The sequence below is a fragment of the Mastomys coucha genome, unplaced genomic scaffold (genome assembly GCF_008632895.1).
Source record: "Mastomys coucha isolate ucsf_1 unplaced genomic scaffold, UCSF_Mcou_1 pScaffold7, whole genome shotgun sequence".
NCBI classification, from domain to species: domain Eukaryota; kingdom Metazoa; phylum Chordata; class Mammalia; order Rodentia; family Muridae; genus Mastomys; species Mastomys coucha.
In genome coordinates, this window is record NW_022196913.1 from 2,245,773 (window position 1) to 2,259,616 (window position 13,844).

The 13,844-nt window shown below is 41.2% G+C and overlaps 1 protein-coding gene and 1 pseudogene across 2 annotated transcripts in view; one reads left to right on the forward strand and one right to left on the reverse strand.

Moving 5' to 3' along the window:
- LOC116082204 overlaps positions 1-609 on the reverse strand; it is a 1,445-nt pseudogene extending 836 nt beyond the window's left edge.
- Ccdc3 (coiled-coil domain containing 3) overlaps positions 1-13,844 on the forward strand; it is a 117,670-nt gene that overhangs the window by 74,398 nt on the left and 29,428 nt on the right. The gene's annotated exons all lie outside the window — the stretch shown is intronic.

Consider the following 13,844-nt stretch of genomic DNA (forward strand, 5'->3'; position numbering starts at 1 on the left):
CTCCATAGTTTGTCTCTGAAAATCCTTCCATGGGTATTTTGTTCCCCTTTTTAAGAAGGAATGAAGTACCCACGCTTTGGTCTTCCTTCTTCTTGAGTTTCTAAACTGGAAACAACTCAGATGTCCCTCAACAGAGGAATGGATACAGAAAATGTGGTACATCTACACAATGGAGTACTACTCAGCTATTAAAAACAATGAATTTATGAAATTCTTAGGGAAATGGATGGATCTGGAGAATATCATCCTGAGTGAAGTAACCCAATCACAAAAGAACACACATAGTATGCACTCTCTGATAAGTGGTTATTAGCCCAGAAGATTGGAATACACAAAGTACAATCCACAAACCAGAATCTTGCCCTTTCCTTTCTTGTTTACAATGATGCTCAAGGCATACTGAGTGACATTGTAGACTCTTCCGATTTTGCCATGGTAACACTTACGGGGCATTCCTTTTTGAACAGTGCCCATTCCCTTGATGTTTACAATATCACCCTTCTTGTAGATTTGCATGTGTGTGACCAAAGGAACAACTCCATGTTTCTTAAAAGGCCTAGAGAACATATACTAGGTGCCTCTCCTCTTTCTTTTTGTGTTGGTCATTTTGGCGAACTACTGGAAGATGGCTGCCTCGGCCAAAAGCCGCAATGTCTTTCAATGCATAGAACTGAGTGTACAAATGTTAAAACCTGGTGTATTAATTCTTGCTCACCTGGTACTACTGCCAAGTATATCCACTATATGGAGCAGGGGCTTGGGGGATTGCTGAATTTAGGTACCTTCACCAACTTTTGTGGAGATATACATGGCAAGGAAGGTGATGTTCATTCAAAGACTGTATGTTTGGAGTAGCATCATTGATGTGTAAAGCATTAACTAAGTTCATTGAGTACCCAGAAAGTTTCAGACATCCAGGTAAGGTTCTAAAGGGAGGCATCACACGCAGTACCTGCCTTCATACAACTCTTCACAGTACATGGACATGAAAACAAGACGCCAATGGCCACAGTGCATATCCCAAAGGGAACCCCATCTGCTGCCTAAAGCAACAGTTTCCTCCCACTGGATAGATACAAGAAAGGAAGTTCTATGAATCAGGGGTTTGGGGAAGGTTAGAGGTCGCATATTCCGTGTTGTCAAGGGATCTAGGAATGGCTATGTGGAGGTGGCATCACACTAGCCTTGGAGAGGGGGAGCACTAGGCTAATGGGAAGAGGTGCTGGGCAGGAGCATCCCAATAAAGATGTAGAAATGTGCCTGAGTGTGAGACCAGTTCAGTGTGTTTGTAATTTAGGTGCCTGGGACAAAGCGATGATGCTGAAGAGGCAGAGCAAAGTGAGGAGCATGTCCAGTTCCCTTTGAAGGCATCTGACAAAGACATGACATTACCCAAGTGTGCTGGCATGTGTCCCCAAGCAGGGAGCATCATTGAGACACTTTTTCCTTCCAGAAAATTAAACGTACAGACGGTGAGCCCACAGGGAGTCTGGGGAAGCTTATCCCTGTTTGGATTTGTCTACGCAGTTGTTTTCCTGTGCTATGAGGTTTGCAGGGTGCATAGATGCCCTCTTCTCCCTGACCAACTTTAAAAAAGAAGTGATTTATTCATCAACTTCATCAAGGGATTGGCTTTTTTTTTTTTTTTTTTTTTAATATCATTCGGAAAGTGGAGAGGGAAGAGAAAGGATGTTGTAGGTTTGTAAACTGGAGCTACTTGGCAATTCTTGAAACAAGACACTGTTTTCCCAAGTCCTGGAGGCCCCAGGCTCCCTTTCCATTCTGTAAATTGGTATTTGGGGAAGCATCTTCTGCGCATTCCAAACTATGAGCCGTGACAGCAGAGTCAGCACTTCGTGCCAGCTTTAGCCACAGGGAAGAGAAGGTTAGACACTGAAGCTCGCTAGGATTCAGACAGCAGCGGGCCTGGCTCTGACTCCGTACCACATCCTGGAATAACTTAAATATTCCGGTTTCCCACCGAAGGCAATACTTCCAGGGAGCAAGGAAAGGTTGGAGAGAAAGGGAAGTGAGAAGGAGAGGGACCTGGCAGAGAGAACCTCAGGACAGGACAGCTTCTAGAGTACAGAGCAGGGGATTTGCAACCATATGTGTGCCTGTGTGTACACGCATATATATGTGAACATGTTCATTTGTGTGTATATATGTGGGTGTGGGTAAATGTAGAGGTTACAGAACAAGGTCACAGGCACCTTCCACCTTTTGTTTGAAACAGGGTCTCTCATTGGCCCTGAACTTTGCTAACTGGCTTATGAACTACAAAGACCCATTTATCTGCCTAACATGCCTGACATTCTACATGGGTTCTGCATGGGGTTCCTGACAGTAAGTAATCAATGGAAGGGGAAGGCATGCTGGCCAGCATGGGTGGTAGCTTATGGTCCCGCTGGCAAAGACGATCTTACCTGTGTCTCAGGGAGGCCCAGACACCTGGGGGAGCAGAGACAACTTGGGAGCCTGTACTCACTGGGTGGGCAGGGGCCAAAATGAGCTCTAGTGGACAGCCCAGCACTTTTGCAAGAAAGGAACATAGTATCTGGAAGAGAAAGTAAGTTTGCAAGGAAGCAAAAGCCAAGGATTAGGGTTAGGGTTAGGGTTAGGGTTAGGGTTAGGGTTAGGGTTAGGGGTTAGGGTTAGGGGTTAGGGTTAGGGTTAGGGGTTAGGGTTAGGGTTAGGGTTAGGGTCAGGGTTAGGGTTAGGGTTAGGGTTAGGTTTAGGGTTAGTGTTAGGGTTAGGAAGTATGGGAAGAATAGCCAGGAATTAAAAGTTAAGTCGTGAGAGGTGGATGACAGTTATAGCTGTTTCCAGTGTGAGCGCCATTTGATTGTACATTTAAGCATAGATAGGACGGCACACTTTCTGGCCTGATCATTTTATCACAATAAACAAAGCCAGTATCGGGTTGCAAGAGGGAGAGTGTGTCAAGGATTGGCTGTATAAGCAGGGTGAATAGAAGATAAGCTTTCTGTTATGTAGTTTGATCATCATAAAACTCCCCAAGAATTGGCTGAAGAGATGGCTCAGCGGTTAAGACCACTTACTGTTCTTCCAAAGGTCCTGAATTCAATTCCCAGCAACCACATTGTGGCTTCACAACCTCCTGACCTGATGCCCTCTTCTGGTGTGTCTTAAGACAGCTGCTACAGTGTATTCATATAAATACCAGAAATAAATCTTTAAAGAAAAACCCAGAACACTACCCAAAAGATAAACGTGGGCTTTTCTATTAGTCAGTGGAGCCTGGCTGTGAACAAGGAGTCCTCATTCAAGTTCAGAGGAATCTGGGGTTGGAGCTGACCCCCCACTTCCAACAGACATGCCCAGGCAACCCTGGGGGCAAAAGCCCAACACAGAGGCAGCTCTAGCCCAGAGGACATACAAGTGTTTGAGTGAAAATGTCACCCTCTGTCAGACCACAGTGGAATTTGATGTTCATTAACTCTGAGTTTTTAAAAGCTCCAACTGACATCCTCCCACACTTAAGTTGTCTCCTTAATTCATTTTAAATTGAATGCCCAGACTACTTGCAAGTGGGATTATAGAAGTAGATGAGAAGCCAGTCATCTGGAATGGCGGTTTTCAGTTTTTATGTTAGGAGTACAACTCCAGAGTCCCCAGCCAGGATCCTGAGGTGTAGCTTGTGAGTGTTTTTCTTGTGCATAGTTGGGAGGGGGAGGGGGGTTGGTTCCTATGGAGAATGTTTGTGTGTGTTGTTGAGAGCCAGGGAATGCTGAGGCCACTATAGCCTTGTGTCCTCACATCCCTGAGAATTCTGCTTATTTTATGATCCTGAGTGTTCAGACAGTCAACCTACTGTGGAGTTTACACGCACAAGGCTGTAACCTTCTACGACATGGTCTGCAGGCCGGAGCTCCGTCTGGCATCACAGTACCCTGCTATGTAACTGCTACCAGCTCACAGAGCTTTATCTATCTGACCTATAAAATAAGGAAATATGGCCCAAACTATGATCTTGGTTGGATGTCAAAATTTAATAAAAAAAATATTGTCCAAAGTCCTTTCACAGTGCCTGGGGCATAGTTATGTTCAATAAATTACATCCCCAACACCAGAAGAAAGGCCCAAGTTTGGGGAGTGACCTGTCCAGGGCCAATAACATTTTTATTATTTGTTTGTTTTTAAAGATAATTTTCAGTGTGTGTGTGTGTGTGTGTGTGTGTGTGTGTGTGTGTATGTGTGTGTGTTTGTGTGTGTGTTAGTACACATGGAATTCATAAGAGGTCATCAGAAATCCTGGAGCTAGAGTTACAGGTAGTTGTGAGCTGTCCAACATGATGCTAGGAACTGAACTTTGATCCTTTGTAAGAACTGTATGGACTCTTAAGCACTGATTCCTCTTGCCAACCAGTTCTCAATAACTCTTAATGTGTCCTCCTACCCATCCAGCCGGCTTTAGACTATGTATGTGCACTGGATGTCCCAAAGCCTCAGCAAATGTCACTTAGCAAATGCTTCTTTATCACTTGACAGGACATACTGCTCAGGACCCACCCTAACCTGCTGGATAGAATTTGTGACTCATGGTTAGGAAGCCTAGACATGACCAGGCACCCCGTCGCTCACTGCCCATTCCTGGGCAAGCCTCCTTTCTTACTTAAGCATGGCTGTTTAACAAAAAAGGCATCTGCAAAATCTGTTAGCCCTGCTGGGTGAGGACTTAGTCACAGCACTTGGGACTTAGTCACAGTACTTGTCCCTGTGAGCTGAAGGCCGAGGACTTAGTCACAGCACTTGGGACTTATTAGTCACAGCACTTGTCCCTGTGAGCTGAAGGCCGAGGACTTAGTCACAGCACTTGTCCCTGTGAGCTGAAGGCCATCTCGTTAGCGCACTGGCACAGTGCAGGAATGACAAGTCCTTCCTGTGTATGTGTGTGACTCAGGAACCAAGAAGCACCTGGGTGAATGCCACAGAAGTGCAACCCAAGGGGTCTTACCCCTTCTAAGACCACAACTCTGAATGTAACACCCATTTCTGTATACCTAAGGGAAGCCAGTGTGAACGTACCATGTCTAGAGAGATATAAGCGTTCCAGTAAAGACACCACAACGGTAGCTCCAAGACCAAGTGATAAGACCCTCTTGGTAGTTCCTTCTGAAGTCCCATGGATGACTCTGAAGGTTAGTGGGGGCTCTTTTCACTTGGTGATATATATTGGAGACTCTCCTCCCTTTTAAACTGTACATAGTATTATTCAGCCTAGTGCATATGATTTAATCTGTCCTCATACTGATGATGAGAATTAAAGCTCTTAAAGCTTTTACTTTTCCAATCTACAGGGCTCATCCTTGACACTCCCCTTTATAAACACGTGCATATATATATTTCCCATGCAGATTATGTGAGGGGCTAAAACACAACATCCAGAATTAAGTCCACAATGGAACATAAGATGACACATCTTTAGTTCCTAAATGGTGTTAAGAGAAAGAGGGAATCAAGAGTATATTTAGGAAAAAAAAATCTTGATCAGGGGACTGACTGGAGGGAACATATACTTTGAATTAAATTTTCAAGCATAACTTTACACTCATCAAATATTAGTCTGCGGCTTTTCATATATTAAAAAAATGTGTGGAACCATATCATTCAAAATATGTGTGGCCCCATATAAGTTTCATATTATATTTTAAGATCTTTATAGAATCCTTCTGTATTTAAAGTTTTTTGGCCAAGAAAGTTTTTTTGGGAAAAAAATTTCCTATCACATGTTATGTTATATAACTAATGAAAGCCACACGGTGTTGGCAGATGAAGCCATAGCTAAGCAGGACGAAGTAAGTACAATCAGGCCTTAGCAGGAATACTAAAGAGAGAATTCTAAAGAGGCACTGCAGGCAGGCAGAGAAGGAATGAGTGTTGACTATAATAAACGCAAACCACTGGTTTGCTCTTTACTTATTTATGCACTGCATACCCTGTACCCAGATAAACAACAGGAAAATTAAAGAAAGAAATGCATACAAACCTTTTTTTATCAGGTGTTTGCTGGGAACACCTTGGTAACATAAAGCAAACTCCTTTATTTCTAGTAATTCTCTTTAAATACTAATTTTACTTTTTAATTGATTGATCAACATTTGGATTGTTGAAGGGCCTCATTATGTAGTTCAGACTGGCCTGGAACTCACATGAGATCCAACTGCCTCTGCCTCCCAAGTGTTGGGAGCCATTAAAGACCTGTGCCACCAAATCTAACCTCAAATATCCATTTTTAAAAATAATTCTCTTTCAGCTGCTTATTGGGTTTTTCGGAGGGCAGTCATGAAAGGTCCCTTTTTGTGAGTGCTCCATAGCCTCCGTGTAATAGTGTAAAGCCTTGGGATGTCCCCTTGAGCTGGATCCCACTTTGGGCCTGTCACTGTACCTTCTTTTCCACAGGCTCCTCTCCATTTCCATCCCTGTAATTCTTTCTGACAGGAACAGTTATGGGTCAGAGGTGTGACTGTGGGATGGCAACCCCATCCCTCACTTGATGCCCTGTTGTCCTGCTAGAGGAGGGCTCTATAAGTCAGATGCAGATATTTTCACCCAACTAATGGACAGAAGCAGCTGACTCCTGTTGTTGAATTAGGGAAGGCTGAAAGAAGCTGAGAAGGGTGATCCTGTAGGAGGACCTACAGTCTCAATCTGGACCCCCGAGATCTCTCAAACACTGGACTACCAAACAGGCAGCATACACCAGCTGATATGAGGCCACCAACACACATACAGCAGAGGATTTCAGGGTCTGTGTTCATTCAGAGATGATGCACCTAACCCTGAAGAGACTGGAGGCCCCAGGGAGTTTAGAGGTCAGGTGGGGTTCAGGGTGGGGTGGAGGTGTGCAATATGGAACAGTTGGAGGGTGGATGGGATGAGGCAGGGAATGGAATATGGAGTATAAAATATAAATTAACTTTTTAAAAAAGTAAGGAATGCCATAGATAGGAATGAATAGAAACTAGAGATTGGTATCATGTAATTCTCAACTTAGCTTTTCCTCTATAATGTTTTAATTCATTTACTTAAATTGCATGTGGAAGGATGTGTCAGTAAAGAAGTTGTATTCATGCTGTTTCTGTTGTAATAAAAGTTTTAGATTATGGGGAAAAAAAGAATAATTTTCATAAAGAAAAAAATATAGCAGGTTAAATTTCTTAACACTACCTAAATCAATAAACAATGCAGAAGCAACCTGAGAATCTAATATAGAGAATATGGTTAAATAAATGAAGGAATAATCTTGAATAAATAACTGTGCTCACTTGGCTACTCAACTCTTGGGTTGTGATGGTTTCATGTAAAAAACTTCAAAGAGCAAGATTACCAACTCCAAAATAAGATACTACTGTGTTTTTTAGGACTATAACTGGGGGGTTAGGGATATGGCTCAGTGTGTAAAGGTGAATGCCACCCAAGCCTGACAACCTGAGTTTAGGCTCTTAGCACCCACGTAGATGCTCATAGGCCAGGTAGCCTGGACTGCACAGTGCTGAAACAAATAGGAGAGACTGTGCCTCAAACAAGGTACAAGGGAAGACCAGTACCCAAACGCGTGGTAGGCACCCCCTACCTATATACAGAGAGAGAAAAGGGGAGAGAGGGAGAGAGGTTGAGGAGGGAGGTGAATATTTTAAAAATAAGACAGAATAATATGACTTTCTGGCATGTATCTCTCTCATATAAACATCAATTTTAACAACTCTATATATATGAAATATAACTTCACAAGGAAGCTAAGGAAACAATGCTGTTTTAGTTAGGGTTTTCCTGCTGTGAACAGACACCATGACCAAAGCAACTCTTATAAGGACATCTAATTGGGGCTGGCTTACAGGTTCAGAGGTTCAGTCCATTATCATCATGGCAGGAGCATGACAGCATCCAGGCAGACATGGTGAAGGAGGAGCTGAGAGTCCCATCTCTTATTCTAAAGGCAGGTAGGGGGAGAATGACTTCCAGGCAGCTAGGATGAGGGTCTTAAAGCCCATACCCACAGTGACACACCTACTCCAACAAGGTCACACCTCATAACAGCGTCACTCCCTGAGCCAATCACATACAAACCATCACAAGTACCTAAATGGAGTCAGAGATGGTGGCTCATCTCTCTAGTTACAGCATCTGGGAAGCTAGGGCAAGGAGATTACCATGAAGATGGGGCCATTGTTTGAACCACTATCTCAAGAAAACAAAAAGCAGACATTCTGATTAGGATAGAAAGTATGTTTTTAGACTCCATTCTGTACTTCTTCCCCAGCCCAAGGCATACACAGTGGAATGTCTTTCTACTTGAGGGAAGATGAGAAAAATGAGTACCAACTTTGCTTTAGACACTCATCCTAGACCTTCCCCCAACAAAAGCCAGTGCCATGAAAAGCTGGTAGTCGGACTCCTAGCTGGTCTCATCCCTAAAATCAGTGTCACCACCTGTAAATTCAGCTTCTAGATTTGCCCATGCTCAGGCCAGTCCTTGTGACCCTGCCTCAAATTTTGCATCAGACATGAGATTTACCCTACAGAATCCCAGGCTTCAGACCTGCCCTAGATGCTTGCAAACACTGGGAAGGACCTGCTGATTGCCATACTCAGCATATCCAGCCTCAGCCAAGTTGTTATGATTCACATGTGAAATGTCTACCACAGATCTGCGTTTGAATACTTGGTCCTAGCTAGTGGCATTGCTTTAGGAACATTTTGAATGTGGAGCCTACCTGGTGGACCCAGAGGCGTATCTCAAGAGGGACCATACTTGTCTCCTGTCCGCTGTTGAGATATACCAACTATCCCTAAACTCTTGTTGCTAAAGTTATAAGATAGTTGCTTCCGTCTTTCCTGCCATGATGCTCTCTAAAACTGAGTCAAAATAAATCCATAATCCCAGGAGTTGCTTTCATCAGGTATTCTGCTACAGCAAGAAGTTGTACATATTACAAATACAAACAACATATTCGTACACCATTGCTGGGCTGGCCTTAAGGATTCAGGCTCTAGATGCAAAGGCAGCCCTTATGGATGGAGATGCAGCACATCCACAGTCCAAGATGATATAGGTTTAAGTACCAGATACTCCACCAGCCCCACTGGTTGGTTTTTATGGATTCAAGCTCCAAGTCTATCCCTGAAAACTTGTGCTCCATGACAGTTTCCATGGTTAAAGGACACAGTTTCACATCTGTGGACTTGGGTTCCAGCTATATCCCATATATCTCGGAACTAGGTCTCTATATCTATCAGAATACTGGCCTCTGTAGACCAAGACTTAATGGTCCCACAAAGGCATTTTAGCTCAAAGGCTTCAGGTCAGTCTCTAAAGGACATAATTAATTGATTTACCCTAGTAGATCCAGACATGACCAGCTTTTCCAAAACCTCTAGACTGGCTACTAATGAAGGGTTTTGTCAGATAAAATCAATCTTCAGAAATTGGAATATGCATCTACTTCTACAACTGTGTAGATACCACATATGACTACATGAATCAAAAAGGATCAGGAGACATGAAAATACCAAAGAACAATAGAAAAGTTAACTGATTCTAATGAGAGGGAGACATGTGAACTCCCTGACAAAGAATTCCACATAATTATATTAAGGAAGCTCAGCAAACTATTCAGTGAGTCAGGGAAACAATTAATGACCAAAGCAAAAAAAAAAAATTAATTAAAAAAATTCTAGAACTAAGAAGTATAAATAAAATGAGCCATGCAAGAGAACAAACTACAACAGAACTGATCAAGTAGAAGACATAATCTATAAACTCAAAGATAGGATATTTAAAAGTATACAGTCAGATGAGAAAATATTGATAAGGAATGCAGAAAGTTTTAGAACTTCTGGCACAGCATTCCAAAGAACAAAGTGTCAGTTATAATAATTCAAAGAAGAGCAGACAGAAAACATCATAAAGCATATGTTAGCATTGTTTCAAATCTAGACAACAATATAAGTATGTCTGAACATACTTATAAGACATATACAGTCAGTGGGGCCTGGTGGAGTTTCTGGCACTTGAATCTATGAAGTGGGCTTGGATTGTGGATGTTCTTCCTCTACATTCCAATCACAGCCAGTCCGAAGGAGACTGCATCAAGGTAACTGTCGGTGTCAAGAATCAGAGACAAGCAAAGGTGAAATTACAAAAGCAGCAAGAAGAATGGCACTGTTCCCTTGAGGAAGTTACAATGAGGGAACAGCAAGCTTTCTCAATAGGAGCTTTGCGGGGTAAGAGGATGGAATGACATGCGCTAAGTAGAGGAGAGAGGAGCTAGCTACCCAGCAACACTAGCCTTCAGAAATGAAGTCGGGTGAAGACTCTTCAGCACAGGCAAAGCTAAGATCATCATCACCAGACCTGCCTTAGAAGGGATTTCTTCAAGTTGATGGAGCAAGCCAACAGAGTATAAAAACACAGTAGTGTTAAATAACCACGCAGTCAAATTGAGAAAAGTCTAATAATTTAATGATATGTAAATGCATATAAAACTTATCTTTAGCATGCAAGAAACAAAAAATTTAAAATTAATCATTAGAATAATGTGTTAAGTAAGTCATGATATAAAAAGATGTAAATTGTAACATTAGAATATGAGAGCTGGGTATGATGGCATATGTCTGTAATGTCAGTGAGGGGAAACAGGAGGATCAGAAGTTCAAGCCCAGCCTGGCCTGTTTGAGGCCAGGCTGGCCTACAGTGAGACATACCCTGTCTCAAAATGAAAAGACAAAACAAACAGAAAATGTGGGTGGAGAGTACTCAAACTGTAGTTTTTAAAATGTATGTTAATGTGTATATGTGTGTGTTGTGTATGGAGGTGCATTTGTGTGCACATAGGTATGTAGGCCGAGGGATACCTCTGGTGTCATCCTCAGAGCATCATTTGCTTATTTTGAGACAGGGTCTTTTATAAACTTGGAGCTCACCAATTAGGCTAAACCAACTGTCTGCCCCGTGAGCCCCTGGGGTTCTTCTTTGTCTGCCCAGCATGGTGATTTGGTTTAAGGATCAGGTCCTTCAACTTTGTTGGCAAGCACTTTACTGACTGAATTGTGTCCTAGTCACCAAATTGTATGTTTTCTTTCTTTGTTTGTTTCTTTTGAGATTGGCTGGCCTGGAACTCAAATAGTCTAGTCTGATCTCCACCTGACAGAGATCTGCCTGCTTCTGCCTTCTAAGTGCTACGATTAAAGGTGTGGACCACCATACTGGCTCTACAAACTGTAGTTTTAGGAATGTGACTAATGATTGGTTTAAAATATCTTAGGTGGGCCAGGCAGTGGTGACGCATGCCTTAAATCCCAGCACTTGGGAGGCAGAGACAGACAGATTTCTGAGTTCCAGGCCAGCCTGATCAACAGAGTGAGTTCCAGGACAGCCAGGGCTACACAGAGAAACCCTGTCTTGAAAAACCAAAAAAAAAAAAAAAAAAAAAAAAAAAAAAAAAAAAAAAAAAAAAAAAAAAAAAGAAAAAAAAAGCCTATTGGAATTATAAAATGTTTTTTGTAACTCTAGGTAACCACAAAGCCCAAACTTTTGTAGATATGCAAAGTATAGTAGGGGATTTTAAAACAAAATAAAACAAAACAACAACATCAAGAAAACACTGGCCAAAGCTTATCAGCAGGCAGGCAGCAAAGGAGAAAGGAAGGGCCACACACATCCAGGAAATAACAAATGGCGGGAATTAGCTCTATCAGGAAGTACATAGCATGGATGTAAAGAGATTAAATTCTGTGATCAAGAGAAATACTATGACAGAATAGATTTAAAAAAAAAAAAGACCTAGAAAGATCCCAAACTGTATGTCATCTATAAGAGACACCCTTCACCTTTAAGAGCACTATAATTCCTCTCAAGTACCCATGGCACATTATGCAGGACTGATAAACTAGGCAAAAAAATTGAATTATTCTGGAAGACTGAAATAATATCAAGTATTTTGTTTCTGGCCAAAATGGTGTGGACCAGGAGTAATTTCCAACCAATTGTAACTAGGTAGAATCAAATTACTCTCTTCAAAACGCAAAATGTCCAGGAAGAAATTGACCATGGTCAAGGGTTTATCCCAGGGCTGCAAGCATAGTTTAATGTATACAAATCCATAAGTGAGATGCAGCACAGAGAGAAGGGCAAAGCTCATATAGTCATCTCAGTAGGTAGAGAAAGGAATTTGGCAAGATCTAGTGTCTTTTCATGATAAAAAGTTTCCATAACTCAGTCAAAGAACATCATACCCCAACATACAAAAAAAGCCACGTACTAGAAAAAAGGCCACACACTAGAAAAAAAGGCCACACCCTAGAGCAAGGAAATGGGGTCAGCCTGCATGCCCATCAAGGATGAATGGAGATGGAATATGGTATGCAGATACAGTGGAATTTTATTTATTCATAAAAAAACCTACAATTTGCAGAGAACTGGATGGAACTAGAAATTATATCCAGTAAGTTAACGAAGGCTTACAAAGACAAACACTGCATGTCTTTCTCCATATTAGAAGATCATAGCTTCTAGTATATGTATATGTGTATGTGTATATGTGTATGTGTATATGTGTGTGTGTGTGTGTATTTATGTGGGAGTGGGGAGAGTCAGTCAAAACAAGGATTATGAAAATCATATAAGGAAACCTATTACTTTGAATGCTACAATACATTACATGGAAATGGTGTGTGTGTGTGTAACATACACACAGCTAACTCTAAACACTTATTGATGAAATGGTCAAAGCTTTTCCTTCAAGGTCAATAAAGGTGAACATAAATCATTTTGGCCACTTCTATTCAGCACAGAACTGAAGTCATGGCTAGAACAGTTGGGCAAAGGAAGAAATAAAAGGCATTGGAAAGGAAAACATTAAGTTGTCTGTGTTTGCAATGACACTTCAGATACACAAAGCCCTGGAGACCACAAAAAAAATGTCTGTTTGAGCCAATAAATAAATCCAGTGAAGCTGAAAGATATGTATATCAGTAGTGTATCTATACACCAACAATCTACATAAGCTGAGAAGAAAATAATCCCATTTACAGGAGCTACAAGAAAGGATAAAATCTCAGGAATAAATTGAGCCAAAAAAGGTGAAAGATCTTTACAATGAAGACTACTCACAGCACCAAGGAAAGCAGTTAAAGATGGCAAGCAGAGAGATCCCCTGTCCATGGCGTAGAAAGAACACTGTTAGAACATTCCCACAACCTGAGGTGACCTGCAGAGTCAAGCCAATCCCTAGGAAAAGTCCAGTAATGGTTTCCCCAGGAATGGAGATTCCATCCCAAAGGAACGAGGAAGAGAGTGGTAAGAGTTGGGACACCTCTCTCATTCTCAAAAGCACATTCTTTTTTTTTCTTTTTAAAGTTTTATTGCATTATAATGAGAAAAGTCACATAATTTCAATTTATCTGAATTTGTAACATTTAAAAACATATTTTAAGTAAATAGAATTAAATCACATTCTTGTTGTTAAATCACAACTCCTCCCAGAGACCCCCCTTCAATACCTACAATATCTTTTTTGTCGTATTCTTTAAATTTTATAAAATATTATAACAATAAAAATGAGTATTATAAAAGTTGTTTGATTAAAAACAACAATCAATTTAACAGTCTTATGTAGATGTTTGTCTATGGCAATACTGAAAATACATATGTTTTTCTCAATATAAATTTTAAATAACTTCAAACGTATTAACTGTATATTTCAAAATAATACATCACTACTAATATTTTCTTTTTTTTGACTTGAGTGAGTGACTAATATTTTCTTAAATGAACATAAATATATAAAGTGTTTTTGTTTGTTTGTTTGTTTTATATTTAG